Genomic DNA, 16,763 nt, shown 5'->3' on the forward strand with positions numbered 1-16,763 from the left:
TTTCTTCCCTCCAACCATGGCATCATTGTCATACATCTAGGGATGACCAAGCAATACATTTGTGAGTTTCATTGGGATCACATCACACTAAACTTTCTCTTCATACCGGTAAAGCTTCAGAAGAACTGAGCACCTCTTATTCACCTCCAAGGTATTACCATTCAGCAAGGATACCTTATAAGGCTGAGGATGAGGGTCAGATTTCAAGGTTGCTTTCTTCACAAAGGCTTCAGAGACAACGTTGACACAATTGCCACTATTAATGATAATCTGACAAGTATGCTCACCTGACTTCATACGGCTATAGAATATGCAGTTACGTCGCCAATACTCTCCTTTGGTTTCAGCCACCAAAATGCTAGTAACAATATGTATTCTATGAGTTCCATCCTCATTAGGGTCTTCCACGTCATAATCGTATCCACCATCATCATCACCATCATCTATAGGGTAAGGGTAAAGAGTTGACTCATCTTCCTCATTAGAGTCTTCAATCTCAGCTATTGCATTAACCCTTTACTTATATGGGCAAGACTTAACAAAGTGTCCTACCTCTTGGCAATGGAAGCATTGTACCTTATTACTACCTGTCATGGGTGCCTTTCCTTTGTGATCAGCCCGTGGAGAAAAAGTGGACCTTGGGGGTGCTGAACTACTAGCTTTAGTGGCTGGAAAATTTTTCTTGACCTCCCCAGCATGAAAACCATACCTTCTACCTGACTGTGTTATATGCTCCTCTGCTCGTACGTTCTTGTCAAAGCAATCCCTCATTGAGTACACATCAACAATTCCGATTCCCTTGTTGATTTCAGCTCGCAATCCCAGTCAAAACCGAGATAATAGTTGTCTTTCATTCTCCCTTATGCCTGTACGAGAATAAAGTGTATCAAACCTGTTTATGTATTCTGCAACAGTCATAGTCCCTTGACGAAGAGAATTCAGCTGGTCTTGTATACGAGCTCTGAAGTTGTGTGGCAAGTATTTGTCAGATAGCTCAAGTTTCATCTCCTCCCAAGTGGTAGGCTCTCTTCCACGGTATTCCAATTCTCGCTCATTAGTCCTCCACCAATCACGAGTAGCCTCATCCAGCTTAGCACAAGCTAGTTTCATCTTCCGTTCCTCAGGTAAGTCATAATAGTCAAAATAATCATCCAGTGCCACTACCTAATCATAGAACAGTTGGGGGTCGTGTCTCCCATCGAACTCCTTCAAGTCAAGCTTAACCTTTTGTGAGTCTCTTGAATACCTTTGCTGTATAGGACGTTCAATCTCAAAGTATCCCCTTACATGTTCTTCAAAGGTAGGTTGCTCTACAGGAACCCTCTGTGGTGGTCTCAGATTAGGGATAGGTCTCCTGTTAGCCAACTGAGCAGTTACATTCAAGGGCCCTTCGACCTCAGGTGGTGTGAGAAGCACGGGTATGTTGTGATTGGGTCTTGATACGGCAGAATTTGTCACCGAATAAAGCGAAGACACATGGCAACCGAGGGAGGGACGCGTGTCGCCCATCCGATAAAGGCCGCAAGGCTCCAAACCATGTGAAGGGAAGGTTCCAGAAGGGGCAAGGCTCCAAACCACGTGAAGGGAAGGTTCCCGAAGGGGCAAGGCTCCTAACCACGTGAAGGGAAGGTTCCAGAAGAGGCAAGGCTCCAAACCACGTGAAGGGAAGGTTCCTGAAGGGGCAAGGCTCCTAACCACGTGAGGGGGAGATTCCCGAATGGGGTTTCCGAAACCCTTGGCCCAGCAATCCTATAAGAGGAAACCGAAAAGGGACACCAGGAGGTACGTCGACACCCACCATTACTCCTGTGAATACACTGTTCTGCCGGTCGCTAACTGAGGCATCAGAGGACTAATCCCAGAAATACCTCCGGGCCTTTGCCTTCTGTGCTTGTGCAAGATTAGCTCAGGGGATTTCGGCAGTAACAGATTGGTGCCATCCATGGGAACGACAACAATGGTGGGGAAAACCTACAATCGTAAGAAAACAAGAGCAGCGCTGAGCATAAACATGGACCAGGAGGAACCTTCCGGAGGGCTCCCTTCCTCGACGAAAATCAGCGAAGAATGGGTAAACGATGATTGGGAAGGTTCCATGAGAAACCAGCGTTCTGCCGGATATTCGGTGCGCGGAGAAGGTAATCCTCCACCCCCTCCTAGGGCAAGGAATATGTGACAAGGGAGCAGTTCGAAGCCCTTCAAGAGAAGTGTGACCGAATGGCCGAGATAATGAAGGAGGTCTCCAAAGTCGTCTCTCAGAAGACCGGCTGAGCACCGTAAGGCCCCCATATCCAGAAAGAACGCGCTCAAGATGAGGACCGGAGTAGCACAGGATCGATAAGGTCCGGTAAGAATCATCGAAACCGAGCAATGAGGGAAAACCCCGCACCCAAAGAATGGACGCGACGTGCCGCCGGGTCCAGGCATGGGGAACCACGCCAAAGGAGACGGACAGAGACACAAGGACACGGGGTTGAAGCAGATGATCCTAAACCTAAAAAGCGAGATGAGGAAGGTAGCGGAAAACCAGACAGGAACTCGCGAGCCAGACCTCACTAATGACACGGCTCTAGTCGATGAGGTCATGAGGGACCCGCTCCCTATCGGTTTTCGCCTACCTAAATATGACACCTATGACGGGTCTGGGGACCCCGTCGACCATCTGGAAGGCTTTAAGGTTGCTATGCAGTTCCATCGGGTCTCGGAAAACATCATGTGTCACGCCTTGCCTTTGACGTTCAGAGGAGCAGCAAGGTTGTGGTACAACCGCTTGCCGAAGAAATCGATCCACAGCTTCAACGATTTAAGTTACTTCTTCGTGAAGGGATTCTCCAGTAGCTAACCCCTTCAGAAGACCACGTTGAACCTGACTAACGTCAAGCAACATGAAGGGGAGTCGCTGCGAAACTACATGAAGCGCTTCCAGCAAGAGAAGATCACGATCAGAGGTCTGGACCCGAAAGAAGAGTTCACGGCCTTGCTGGGAGGTGTTAAGGATAAGGAGCTGAAAAGGTCTTTGGCGAAGCATACATCGAGGAACCTAGCCGAATTAAGGGCTCGGTGTGATAAGTACATCCAGATGGAAGAGACCCTCCAGGCTAATGAAGAAGCTGAAGAGAAGACGCGAAGGAAAAGGATCTCTGGAGCCGATGACAAACCTTCTGAAGAAGGCAAAAGACGAAAGTCCGAACGTAGTCGGGCACCCAGTCCACTGAAAAAGTTCGAGAGATACGCGCCCCTGAATCGGAAACGAACGGATGTGCTAATGCAGATAAAGGACTCCTCGAACGCCAGAGCCATGAAGTGGCTAGGGAAGATGGGACGACACCCTGAGAGACGCAATATGGACAAATATTGCCACTTCCACAGGGACCACAGCCACGACTCCGAAGATTGTTGGCACCTGAAAGGGGAAATAGAAGGAATGATCCGAAGAGGATATCTAGGCCGATTCGTAGACCGTGAAAAGGAGGATGCCCAAGATGGTAATGACCGCAGGGATAACCGCCGTAGAGACGGCAGAGGCCGCCATGAAAGGAGGGGACCAGCCCGCAGAGGCAATCAGGAATGGCGAAGGGATCGGACACCCGAGGAAGTTGACCATCGCCTCCGGGACGAAAATAAAAGCCTAACTAGGGTTATAGCGACAATCTGTGGAGGCCTAGCCGCTGGAGAAAGTTCAGTCTCGGCTAGGAAAGCAAAAGCCTATGCGAGAAGCGTACATATGGCTGAATGGTCGAACAAGAAGGCGAAGACAGGGACGGTTATTTCCTTCTCGGATGACGACCTGGAAGGAGTGCACACGCCACACGACGATGCCCTAGTAATCACCATGACCATAGCCGATTGCAAAGTAAAAAGGATCTTGGTGGATAACGACAGTTCAGTTGATATCCTGTTCCTTGAAGCTTTCCAAAAGATGGGCCTGGACGAGGGAAAGCTGAAGAAGGTCGAACACCCATTGCAGGGATTCTCCGGTGCCCTGGTCAAAGTAGAGGGATCGATTGAGTTGCCAGTAAGAGCCGGCACCAGAGACCGCCAAGTGATAGTAATGATCAACTTCCTGGTAGTAGGCATTACTTTGGCGCACAATGCCATACTAGGGAGAGTTGGTTTAAACTTGCTAAAGGCTGTCGTCTCCACTCCACACCTTAAGATGAAGTTCCTAACCAAGAACGGTCTCGGTGAATGTCGAGGCGATCAGGAGGCATCCTGAAGGTGCTATGCCACCACCTTATAGGGAAAAGAAAAGGCGGGCGAGGCGCTCCCAATAGAAGATTTGCGTGACGACACCAGTTATCAAAGGGGGGAACCGGCTGAGGAGCTGATACAGGTTGAAGCCGAAGAGGGGGATAACACTCGCCAATTCCAAGTGGGGGCTATAATGCCAAGGCAACAACTAGAAAAACTCATCTCCTTCCTCCGAGACAATTCTGACGTCTTCGCCTGGTCAGCCTTGGACATGCCTGGAATAGACTGAGAAGTAATAGAGCACCATCTGAGTGTCAACCCGACTAAGAAGCCGGTACAGCAGAAGAAGAGGACCTTCGCCCCCGAAAGGCAGCGAAAGATAGATGAAGAGGTAGAGAAGTTGTTGAAGGCCCAGTTCATCCGTGAAATCCAATACCCGGAGTGGATATCCAATGTGGTGATGGTCCCGAAGGCAAATGGGAAGTGGAGGATCTGCATTGACTTCACCGATCTGAACAAGGCCTGCCCAAAGGACGGCTACCCCCTGTCGAAGATAGACCTCCTCATCGATGCCACAGCGGGACACGAGGCGCTGAGCTTCATAGATGCATACTCAGGGTATAATCAGATAAAGATGTCTGAGGCCGATGTCCCGAAGACATCCTTCGTGACCGAGGGGGGATTGTACTGCTATGAAGTTATGCCCTTCGGACTAAAAAACGCAGGGGCCACCTTTGGTGAATAAGATCTTCAAGGGGATGATTGGTAAAACCATGGAGGTGTACGTAGATGATATGCTTGTGAAAAGCCTGAAGGCAGAACACCATGTTCAAGACCTAGAAAATGCGTTCCAGGTGCTGAGGCGGTACGGCATGAAGCTGAACCCGACAAAGTGTGCATTCGGAGTAGCATCGGGAAAGTTCCTCGGCTTTATTGTCTCGGAGAGAGGAATTGAAGCCAATCCGGTGAAAATACAAGCCATCCGAGATATGAGGTCACCGCAGAATGTGAAGCAAGTCCAGGAGCTAACAGGTAGAGTAGCCGCCCTGGGACGGTTCATGTCTCGGTCGGCTGATAAGTGCCTCCCTTTCTTCAAAGCCTTGAAGGGATCCAAAAATTTCTAGTGGACGAAGGAATGCAAAAAGTCTTTCGAACAACTGAAGGAGTACTTGGCCGCACCCTTACTACTGATGAAGCCAAATACGGGGGATACCTTGCAGTTATACCTAGCTGTATCGGCAGTGGCAGTAAATGCGGTACTGATAAAGGAAGAAGGAAGACAACAGTGACCAATATATTACGTCAGCCGAACGCTTTTGGACGCAGAAACGAGATACAGAAAAGTGGAAAAAGTAACATACGCCCTGGTGATAGCGGCAAGAAAGCTGAGGCCTTATTTCCAGTCGCACATGGTGTGTGCTCACAGACCAACCACTGAAGAAGATACTACAAAAGCCAGATATGTCCGGCCACCTAGTAAACTGGGCCGTAGAATTGGGAGAATTCGACATCCAGTACAAGCCAAGAACCTCAATAAAAGCACAGGCTCTAGCGGACTTCATAGCCGAGACAACACTCCCAGATGAACCCCAGGAGTCTGTCGAGGCTCGGGTGAAAAATACTCGGGTATTGTATATAGATGGTGCATCCAACAGCATGGGGAGCGGCACTGGGATCATACTTGTTAGCCCCTAAGGATTCAAAATCGAGTATGCAATACGGTTCGACTTCGATGCCTCCAACAACGAAGCTGAGTACGAAGCCCTAATAGCCGGAATAAATCTGGCGCGGGGCCTTGATGGTACAAGAGTTAGTAGTGCATAGTGACTCACAGCTCATGGTGCGACATGTGAATTGGGACTATGAAGCCAAGGAATAAAGGATGGCCAAATACTTGAAGACGGTGTGAGAGAAAGTAACAACCTTCAAGGAGTTCGAGGTAAGGCAGGTGCCGCGGGAGGAGAATGCTTGCTCAGATGCGCTGTCACAATTGGCCACCTCCGACCTCACAGACCTTGGGCGATCGGTGTACTTTGAAGTATTATCCTATCCAAGCACTGAAGAACCCCGGGAGGTATTATCCGTAGGCGAATACGGCCCTAGCTGGATGGATGCCATAGTCGAATACCTGAAGGAAGGAACACTCCTTGAGAATAGGGACGAGGCAATGAAGGTTCGAATGTGGTCTGCACGCTTCCTTTTGAAGGACGAGACGCTGTACAAAATAGGGTTCACCACGCCGTACCTCAAGTGCCTGAACCCTGTCGATGGTGAGTATGCACTCCAAGAAGTGTATGAGGGGATATGCGGCCAACACTTGGGAGCCCGAGCCTTGGCCCATAAATTGTTGAGGCAGGGCCTGTTCTGGCCGACAATGAGGAAGGATGTGGAATCATTCTTCAGGAAGTGCGTTAAGTGTCAGATGTTCGCCCCCATCCCCAGGCAGCACTCTATCGAGCTCTCATCCCTATCAAGCCCAATATCGTTCGTCATGTGGGGAATGGACATCCTGGGCCCGTTCCCCCTGGCCACGAGACAAAGAAAGTTTGTAGTGGTGGCAGTAGACTACTTCACGAAATGGGCAGAGGCCGAAGCACTGGCGACGATATCCGAAAAGAATGTAAGGGACTTCTTCCAGAGGGCGGTAGTCTATTGATTCGGAATCCCTCGGGTGGTGGTAACGGTCAATGGAACTCAGTTCGCCAACCTGACTTTTGGCTTGTTTTGTGATGCCCTCGGCATTGACCACAGGAAAACATTTGTCGGTTATCCATTGACCAACGGATTGACAGAGGTAACCAACCGTACCCTGCTCCAAGGAATAAAGAAGAGGCTGCATGATGCCAAAGGGTTATGGGCAGAAGAGTTGTACAACATCCTCTGGGCTTATCGCACGACTGAGAGGTCAGCCACTGGAGAAACGCCCTTCATTTTAACTTATGGCACCGAAGCTGTACTCCCAGTGGAGGTAGGAGCCGTAACCCACCGGATTCAGTACTACAATGAAGAAGAAAACGATAAAGGACTCCGAGCTAATTTAGACCTCTTGACTGAAGTCAGAGACACCTCGCAAGAAAGGATCGCCGCTTACTAGCAGAGGGTTGCGAGGCACTACAACTCCAAAGTCTGGAAGAACGAGTTCAGAATGGGTGACCTCATCCTCAGAAGGGTAGACGTATCAGATCCAAGGCATCAAGGAAAGCTAGCTCTAAATTGGGAAGGTCCTTACAGAGTCTCAAGGATTATACGACCAGGGTCCCATCACCTGGAGACTATGGGGGGAGAAAAGGTACCCCGATCATGGAACTCGAAGAACTTGAGGAAATTTTACCAATAGAACATTTACATTTCCATTTCATAATTTTTTCCTAAGCAATTCCAAGTTGTAACTCTCCATCCAAAATACTCCGAGGGATTTTCATCTCGTAAATATATGAGATGGCTTACGGCAATCGCTTCCCAATGGTTGCAAATATAAGGCACTCCCTTCGGTCGGGTGCTTGGGCCGAAGCAGAGATAACATGATCGAAAGAATAATCCCAGTTGGGAGCCGACTACAGGTAGGAGTTATGAAGGAAGCACCTGAGGCGGGGGCTGAATGAAGACACCCGAGGTTCGTGGGAGCCTTGGCCTTTATTCCCCCACCATCGGACGATTGGCTCATCAGGACCGAACCTTGTGAAAAAGGTTAGCCCCCACAACCACTCAAATAAGAGCTTAGGCCTTCATACCTCCACCCGTAGGCCGAAAAGCTGAAACACCCCATCAGATTCGGTATCGGTTTTCGGATTACAAAAAAAAGAACTTGAATGAGAGCTTCGACCTTCATACCTTACCTATAGGCCGAAGATCTGGAAAATCCCTTCGGATTTGGAATCGGGAAAAAAAAAAAAAAAAAAAAAAATAGAGGCAAGTCTGGAAGATAGCATAAAAGAGGGAGCATTTCATTCATGAAGCCCGAAGGCCAAAACTACATGAAGCTCGAAGGCCAAAATTACAAAAAAAAACCAAAGGCTAAGGCCTCATGGAGCGTCTGTTGGAGGAATGACCTCATCCCCGGCATTGTCGGCAGCGTCTGCATCGGATGCTCCTCGCCCAGGAGTAAGAGGGACCTCACGAGAAGCATGGGCCCCCTCTCCCTCACTGCCGCTGTCCTCGCCATCTGCGACATTGGTGGCGGTAGGAGCTGCATAGGTGTCTTCAAAGATAAGGCCACTCCCCTCTAAGGACACCTCGGGATGATGTTCGAGGACCCAGTCTCGTCTCGAACATTGGTGGCGCCCATAATGAATCCGGGGGCGCTGGCATGCTTCACCTCCTCCCTAAAGTCCTCAGACGACTTGTAGCTCTCGATGGCTCGGGTTTTGGCCTCCCTCAACTTCGTGGCCATCTGCGCCTCCAGCTCTCGGAGCTTCCGTTCGCCCTCCTGCTGTGCGCGGAGGTCGGCTTCCAGATGCTCCACTTTCTCAAGGAGGACTATGCGCTCCTTGTCGAGGGTCGACTTTTCACGCTCGGACTCCTCGAGGTCCCTGGCCAGGGCTTCGGCTCGGATAGTCAATTGGCCGACTTGATCCTGAGCCTGAAAGAGATCAATAGTTAAAAAAAAAAGAGTAAAAAATTTCTGAAGGCCGAAGATCGAAGATTACCGCTGCCATAAACACACAAGTGCTTGTTATCATTACCTTGGTCCCTTGGCTTTGGGCCTCGGCCGCGTCTACTGGCAGGCTCCCCTTCTGGATGAGCTCTCGGGCAACCCGCCCGATGGTCAGTGTCTCGCCCTCCTTAATGGACCACCGAGGGACGAACCTAACTTCGGCCCGAGAATGACAACCCCTCGGACTTCGGAAGTCAACACCAGGGGAAGAGGCCCTCGGAGGAGATGCGCCGCGGTATGGGGCCTCAAGCGCCTGAACCGCCTCGGCGGTAGGGCCTTCGGATCTAGGTTTCTTCCTTGGGAGGGCCAAGTTGAAGCCCCTCTTTTCTTTCCTTTCGGCTGATCTGCTGGGCATCTCAGGCCCTGGCCTTCTTCAGCTAGGCCTGCCTCTCGGCCGAGGCCGCTCTTGCTTCTGCTCTTGAAATTTGCACTGCAGAAAAGAGGATAAAGATCAGTACGCGAATGCTAAATCTGAAACGAAAGTAGTTGCAAACCTAGGACTCACCCGGGCTAAGCCCGAACAGGAACAGGAAGGCATCCGACTGGATGCTACTGGACTCGATTGGCCGACAGAGGGTCTTGTCCTTAGCCATCGACAGTGACTCTGCATCTGTCCGGAAGAGGGTAGGTGCAGAGTTCACGTCCTTCAGGTGTTTGATGTCCCAAGTATTACCAAAGGGGAACCCGTCGGACACCCTCATGAAAAAGAACTTCAACTTCCAACCGTGTATCGAGGTTGGGTATCGGTTCAGAAATCGGAGGTCTTTCCTAGGGCAAAAGTAGTACCAGCTCGAGTCCCCCTTGTTGGAACTGAGAGACAAACAATTGAGGAAGAGTGGAAGGGAGAGAGGTCTCCCCATCCGAGAGAAGAAGACAATGAAACTCAGGACTTTCCGCCACCCGTTCGGGGTCAGCTGGGCTGGAGAGATGCCATAGTGCCGGAACACCTGGCTGAAGAAAGGGTGAAGGGGGAGCCGAAGCCCAGCCTTGAAGGCATCCCGATAGAAGCAAAGCTCCTTTGGGTTTCGGTAGCTTACCTTATCTTCGGGCCTCGGTACCCAAAGGACGAACTCGTTCGGTACACTATATGACGCGGAGCTCCATCAACTCCTCTTCGGTCATGGTCGAGACTGTATTTCGGGCTTCGACCTCCAGGGACTCGTTTGCCTGGGCCCTGGAGTCGAGAAGCCCCTCCCTAATACGTTCACCGCTCATGTCACTAGCAGTAGAGGATGAGGAGACATCCGAAGATGTGGATGTGGATGACGAATCCGAGGACATCCCTCGGATGACGAGGGGCCACTACCTAAAGAGCTGGACATGACTTACTTCTGAATGACTGGCCGAACCGAAGGTCAGAGGAAGTTAAGGATGAAGGACGAATGGTCAGAGATGAGTAGAAGATGACAAAATGAGAGAGACTATTTGTAGGCAGCAGTGCATCGATACGACTCCCCAGCATCATTAAATGCAATACACATCTACGCACGATTCCCGAAGTACACTCTAGCGAAGCGCACGAGCGTATCACCGCACCTGGACTCGCCCTGACCTAACCGAAGGCAATAACCTCAGTTGGGATCTCGTGCCAAGGCCGAGTGGACCTGACCGAAGGTCACTACCTCTGTACGGGGCTCAGGCAAAGGCCGAGTGGACCTGACTGAATGTCACTACCTCGGTAGGGGGCTCAGGCAAAGGCCGAATGGACCTGACCGAAGGTCACTACCTTGGTACGGGGCTCAGGTAAAGGCAGAGTGGACTTGACCGAAGGTCATTACCTCGGTACGGGGCTCAGGCGAAGGTTGAGTGGATCTGACCGAAGGTCATTACCTTGGTAGGGGGCTTAGGCGAAGGCCGAGTTGACCTGACTGAAGGTCACTACCTCGGTACGGGGCTCAGGCAAAGGTCGAGTGGACCTGACCGAAGGTCACTACCTCGGTAGGGGGCTCAAACAAAGGTCGAGTGGACCTGACTGAAGGTCACTACCTCGGTAGGGGGCTCAGGCGAAGGCAGAGTGGACCTGACCGAAGGTCACTACCTCGGTTGGTGTCTTAGGCCAGAACCAAACATAACCAACCGAAATCCATGTTTTCGGGACGAACGCCGAAACCGAAGACTGCAGGGGCACTCAAGATAAATTAGATGGTTACTCCCACATAAAGAGCCTCCTAGTGGAAGTAAGGGGGCTGCTAATACGGCAGAATTTGTCATGGAATAAAGCAAGACACGTGGCAACTGAGGGAGGGACGCGTGTCGCTCATCTGATAAAGGCCGCAAGGCTCCAAACCACGTGAAGGGAAGGTTCCAGAAGGGGCAAGGCTCCAAACCACGTGAAGGGAAGGTTCCCGAAGGGGCAAGGCTCCTAACCACGTGAAGGGAAGGTTCCAGAAGAGGCAAGGCTCCAAACCACGTGAAGGGAAGGTTCCCGAAGGGGCAAGGCTCCTAACCACGTGAGGGGGAGATTCCCGAAGGGGGTTTCCGAAACCCTAGGCCCAGCAACCCTATAAGAGGAAACCGAAAAGGGACACCAGGAGGTATACCGACACCCACCATTACTCCTGTGAATACACTGTTCTGCCGGTCACTAACTGAGGCATTAGAGGACTAATCCCGGAAATACCTCTGGGCCTCTGCCTTCTGTGCTTGTGCAGGATTAGCTTTGGGGATTTCGGCAGTAATAGGTCTCCATAGCCAGCAACCTCACATTCAATTCAGTCCGCAAAGCTTGCTGTTCAACCTTCATCTCAGTTTTCATATTCTGTAAAATCTCCATAAGAGAAACTAGGGTAGGGGTGTTGTTCTCAGCGATGCTTTGATATCATTTAATGTAGGACTAGATTTGACAAGCAAACTTGACCCAAAACCGCAGGAACTTGTTAACCAAAGAACAACCAAGTACCTAATATACCAGCAATAACAAACCAGCAAAACAATAATAAATCAGCAGTCCATCGATCTCAGACCATCAGTATTGGTTAGGACAGAACAGTAAAAATTAAATAACCACAACCAGGGACCTCTGATAGATCATATAAGTTCAGACCAATAGTAAACAAGAACCAAAGTTATAAGACAACAGTAGAAATTCAACCACAGCAATCGGCTTCAGTTCTGGACACAACAGACCACTAAAAGACAAAAAAAGGAGATTTTTTAGATCTCACTAATCAGTGATCAGATGGGGCTCCAATTTGGATCGAACCTTACTTGGACAGGGAGGAATCTTCGACCAAAATATTGGAACATTCCAACAACTAGAACTGGTTCTTCCAGTAAGGGCTGAGTGCTCTGTTTTTTCAGAAAATCTGGCAGAATCAGAAATAAGCATACCTGATTTGTAGCAGTGTTAAAGCCTTGAGAATAGAGAGAAATTGAAGAGAATAGTAGAGCCTGAAGAAGACCTCCTGGACTACACGCCGCAAGGAGTCACTTGGATCACACACCAAGTTTTTCTTCCTTAATCAGACACAAGGAGCAGCCATGGAAACCAGCGGCAGCGGCAAACAAAGGCTTTCTTTTTTCTAAAATCAAAATCGTGGGCTGTAGTATACCCTCCTCTTTATTTATAATAATGATGGGCAGGTTTACAAATAATAGTAACTTCGAATTTAGAAACTAACAAAACTGAGTTACTAAAAAACTAGTTACATGTAGTTATTAAAATTGAGATTGTAAACAGGAAACTAGATCTAAACTGAAATTAGAAACTATTTGACACAGGAATTAGAAACTAATTATATGACTAAAATTAGAAACTAAATAAGATCTAATATCCCCCCATCACTAGCCCAAACCGTGGGCTATCTTAGGCCAGATCTGGTCGACCCAGTCAGCCACTTGGGTTGACCCTTTTGGTCCTTTTTGTGTAAACCCTTGGTGCCTTCGGTGCTGCATCACTGGTTTTGGTAGGTTTTCAAACTGATCTTCCAATTATACTTTTGGTCTTCAAGTAGGCTTGAAACAACTCTCAGACACTCTTTCACAGTGGCAATAAAGAAAAGAAGAAAAGGATGAAGAAGGATAGTTGTGGGTGGGATAATGGCTATCTCATCCTGGGCCTCTCACTCACAACTTTTTATCTGTTTTTCATCATTTTTCATGAGATTGGAGCTAGCATTGGCTGCAAAATTCTAATTGGGTAAAATTGGTACAACAACCTCTCTTAATTAGAGAGTGAAAACTTACAAAATAGAAGTTAGTTCTAATATAGTTTAGTAACTAATCTATAACTTGAAGATTAAGAAATCATAAAAGGCAACTACTAGGGACATTCTAGAAGACAATTCAATTTGTGCAAAGCATTTTGATCAGTCAAACATAATTGGAAAAAATACCAGCTATAAGAAAAGACTGCAGGCAACAAGGAGGGCCTTGTGGACAACTGTACTTGTTTGGCTTGGTGGGCAACTTGAAGGGCCTTCTAAAAGCTCAAACTGAAAAGTGAATAAGCACTAATAAGGGTCCAAAAATAGAGGATCAGTTGGGCTCGACCTTATCCTAAGGGCTGGCTGTTTTGGGCCTTCTTCTTCCTCCTTTGGTAGTGTATCCCAGCATATAGGTCTATATCATTTGGCATGTTTTTCTATAAGGGTGTTCCAAGCTGGGCATGAGTGATTTCTATGCTCCAGCTTGAGGGGGAATGTTAAGTGTTACTCTCGGTTGGTGGTCTATTGACCCACATAGACCTCTATACCGTGGGGGGTTGTCTTATAATTCTTAGTTTAAGTCAGTTGCTAAGGTTAGTTTAGTTTCTTCGTTATTGGTTTCTTGTTATAGATAGGATTTAGAGTCCTATTCCCATTGTATTCATTTTTATCTTAATATAATATAGGGAGATTTACATATACCTCCCCTGAGGTTTGACCTAATTACATCCACCCCCTTACGTTTCATTTATTACGTTTTGCCCCCTAGAACATAGCACCGTGAGTGAGATATTAGTTTTTGAAATAGAAAATACTATTTTACCCTTATTGTATCTTGAACTAAAACTTCCTAATTCTATAGATCATTTTATCCTTATTAGATCTTCAACCCTAAAATCCCAAAATCCTATTCTTCCGTCTACAATTTTCACCGCACCCAACATTCAGTTCTCCCCTCTTCTGTCTTCACTCTCAGCAATCCAACATGTCTTTATCTTCCTTATTAACCCCATGACAAGAGAGAGAGAGAGAGAGAGTCCCCTAAGTTAATGTTGCCGGATGATACGAAGAGAATCCCCTTATTACTACATAAGATGTCTACACACATAATCATAGTTGTCAGAGAGTTTCCTAAAAGGCTTTTTTATTTTTGGGACATAGGCAGTCCACCACCTTATTGTTTGAATGCTTTGGTTATTATTATTATTATTATTATTTTTTATTTTTTATTATTTAAGATTAAATGGCTTTTGTATTAATATTTTCACACACGGATCCATGTCATCGACCCCATTTAATTAGGAAAAGGCTAAGTTGTTGTAAATGTCTTTTCTAATGTTTTGATTAGCTTTGTGTAGAATGCTTATATATAGTGTGATGCATGTGATTATGCCTTTGTATTAAAAAAAAAAAAAGAAGTAAAATAACAAAATACAAAATCATAAGAAGGAAAGGAAGGGAGAAGAAGATTTCATCGTGGGACGAAGGAACCAAAGTCAGAATCCTTCTGTACTACTAGCTGCCTTGGTCAGTTGGTTGTTTTACCTAAATTATTTGGCTTTAATTTAATTGTGAAAATTATAGACAAAGGGATAATGAGGGAAAAGAGAATATATATATATATATATATATGGGCGGAGGTTAGGTATGCTACTGGCTTTCCTGGAGCTAGTGGCTCAACCAATGAAAGGGTTGGGATAGGAGGGCATAGGGGAATTTTCCAAGGGAAGACGAGAGAGATATACACAGATATGGGTATATTGGTGTCATACCTAGCCTTTTCTATATATATATATATATAGGGTGAACTTGTTTGTCCATGAACCCTGCCACATGGTTTATGTCCTTTTGGTTTTGAGAAGTGAGAATAAAACTGTATCCATGTTTTAAAATTGTTCATGCACACTTAACTCACCTAGGCGCCACCTAGCAGCTGCATTATCGCCTAAACGCTGAGGGCCTTCCAACACCTTGAGTCGCCTAGCACTTTGACAACTATGCACATAATTGAAAACATAGTTACCAAGACGTCGTGGCGCCTTGGCATCTAGAAGGTTTGCCCAGGGCCTAGGCGATTGTCACCTTATTGCATTGCATGTCGCCTTTTGTTTTGGCACTTATTTATTTGTTATTTTGCATAAGATATTATTTATGTATAAGCAAATACCCCCTATTTGAATCTAATAAAAATAGTTTAAAAATCAAATTCCAAAAAATATAAAAAGTCCACCCCCAGTCCAAGAACAAAAACTGGATTTTTGGCTATAGGGGCGATTTTCAACTTTCAAATGTTGGGGTTTTTCTCAATTCTGAAAATTTTATAAATCTTATCATGGTAAGGCAGTGTTAAAAACCAAAAATCTGGTAAAATAATATTTTGTTTGATGTTCATAAAATTATTTTCATTCAGGCGATTTTAACAACATTCATACACTTTTGAATAAGTTTGACCAAAATTTAATTGATGCGGATCCGGGTTCCAAAACTGGAATTGGACCGCTTATGGGCCCATCAATTGTGCAAAAGCTCAGATCTAAGGTTAGTGGCAATTTTATAATAAATCAGGAAATAGAAGGGGGTTGTTAGGAATGCAAAGAAGATGGGACACCAAGCGAAATACTATTTATTGTTTGAGGACAAACTAGGAAGCAAAGTTAAAGCAAAAGGCTAAGGGGTAATAATAGGTTAGAGGAAGGGTATTTTGGAAAACACTAATGTGACTTTAGCACCAAAGACAAAAGATATAAAGAAAGGGGTATCGACGAAGAGAGGAAAAGAGGACTTTTGCTCTTCTTCTTCCTTGAGACTATGAACAGAGGCAGAGGATCAGGTTTAGTTATTTTGAAATAACTCTAGCACATGAACATTAATCGATCATCAAATTTGAGCGAGTCTTGTCCAATCAGATCCCTGTTGTATCCATCCAAGAACAGACCCAAAGATCAAGGATTACAACCAATAAGATTTCTACAAGTTAGGGCTGGCGGTAGAGGAAGAACCAGCTGTGCGACCTAAGTTGTTTCTCTCTACAGGGAAGTACTTCAGCCCTCAAACTCTGCAAGGTTGGTCAGCCATCACTGCAGATTAGAATCTCGGAACTTGAGATCGATTTGGGTTGGGATGATGAAGATTTGTGGAACTCTTCACAAACCAGTACTATTGGCAGTATAGGAAAGGGAAAACGGAAGTGATAAAAGAGGAAGGAAAAGAAGAAGAAGAAGAGATAAAGAGAAAGAGAGAGAAATAGAAAGAGAGAAGAGGGGGGGGGGAAGGAAGATTGCACACACAAGCATGCAACTTTCTTCAAATAAAACCCAGTTCTTTCATTCAATTATCAGCTCATTTCTTCACTGAATTATATCAATTTAAAGAAAAAGTCCCTAGCATAATAATGGAAACCGAACAAAAATAGTAACAAACTAATTCAAAGGGTAACTCCTACGTATCTACTTTCCTTCTAGAACAAAGAGAATAAAATAAGAATAACATAGAAATAAAATCTTCTATGTAGCCTACCAATCCTTGCTAGACAAAATCGGTTTGAGTTGTTTATGTCTTGGCTTGGGCCTCCAAATAAGGTCGGTTCGATAGCCTACCAACCCTTGCCAGACTAGAAAACCTGTTTGGGTTGGTTCCGTCTTGGCTTAGGCCTCCAAATAGGGTCAGTTCGGTCCAGCTAAGCCAAGGCATTTGCATCATTAACTTTGTCATTACAACTCAGATTTAAGTAATTTTAGACTTGTTGAAAGGCTGGTTTTGTGCTATACATAATA

At 46.6% G+C, this 16,763-nt stretch overlaps 1 protein-coding gene across 6 annotated transcripts in view; it reads left to right on the plus strand.

The window, feature by feature from the left end:
- The window catches only part of LOC122071669 (uncharacterized GPI-anchored protein At1g61900), a 64,151-nt gene that overhangs the window by 5,123 nt on the left and 42,265 nt on the right, over positions 1–16,763 (plus strand). The gene's annotated exons all lie outside the window — the stretch shown is intronic.

This window comes from Macadamia integrifolia, unplaced genomic scaffold (genome assembly GCF_013358625.1).
Source record: "Macadamia integrifolia cultivar HAES 741 unplaced genomic scaffold, SCU_Mint_v3 scaffold_48A, whole genome shotgun sequence".
Taxonomy (NCBI): Eukaryota; Viridiplantae; Streptophyta; class Magnoliopsida; order Proteales; family Proteaceae; genus Macadamia; species Macadamia integrifolia.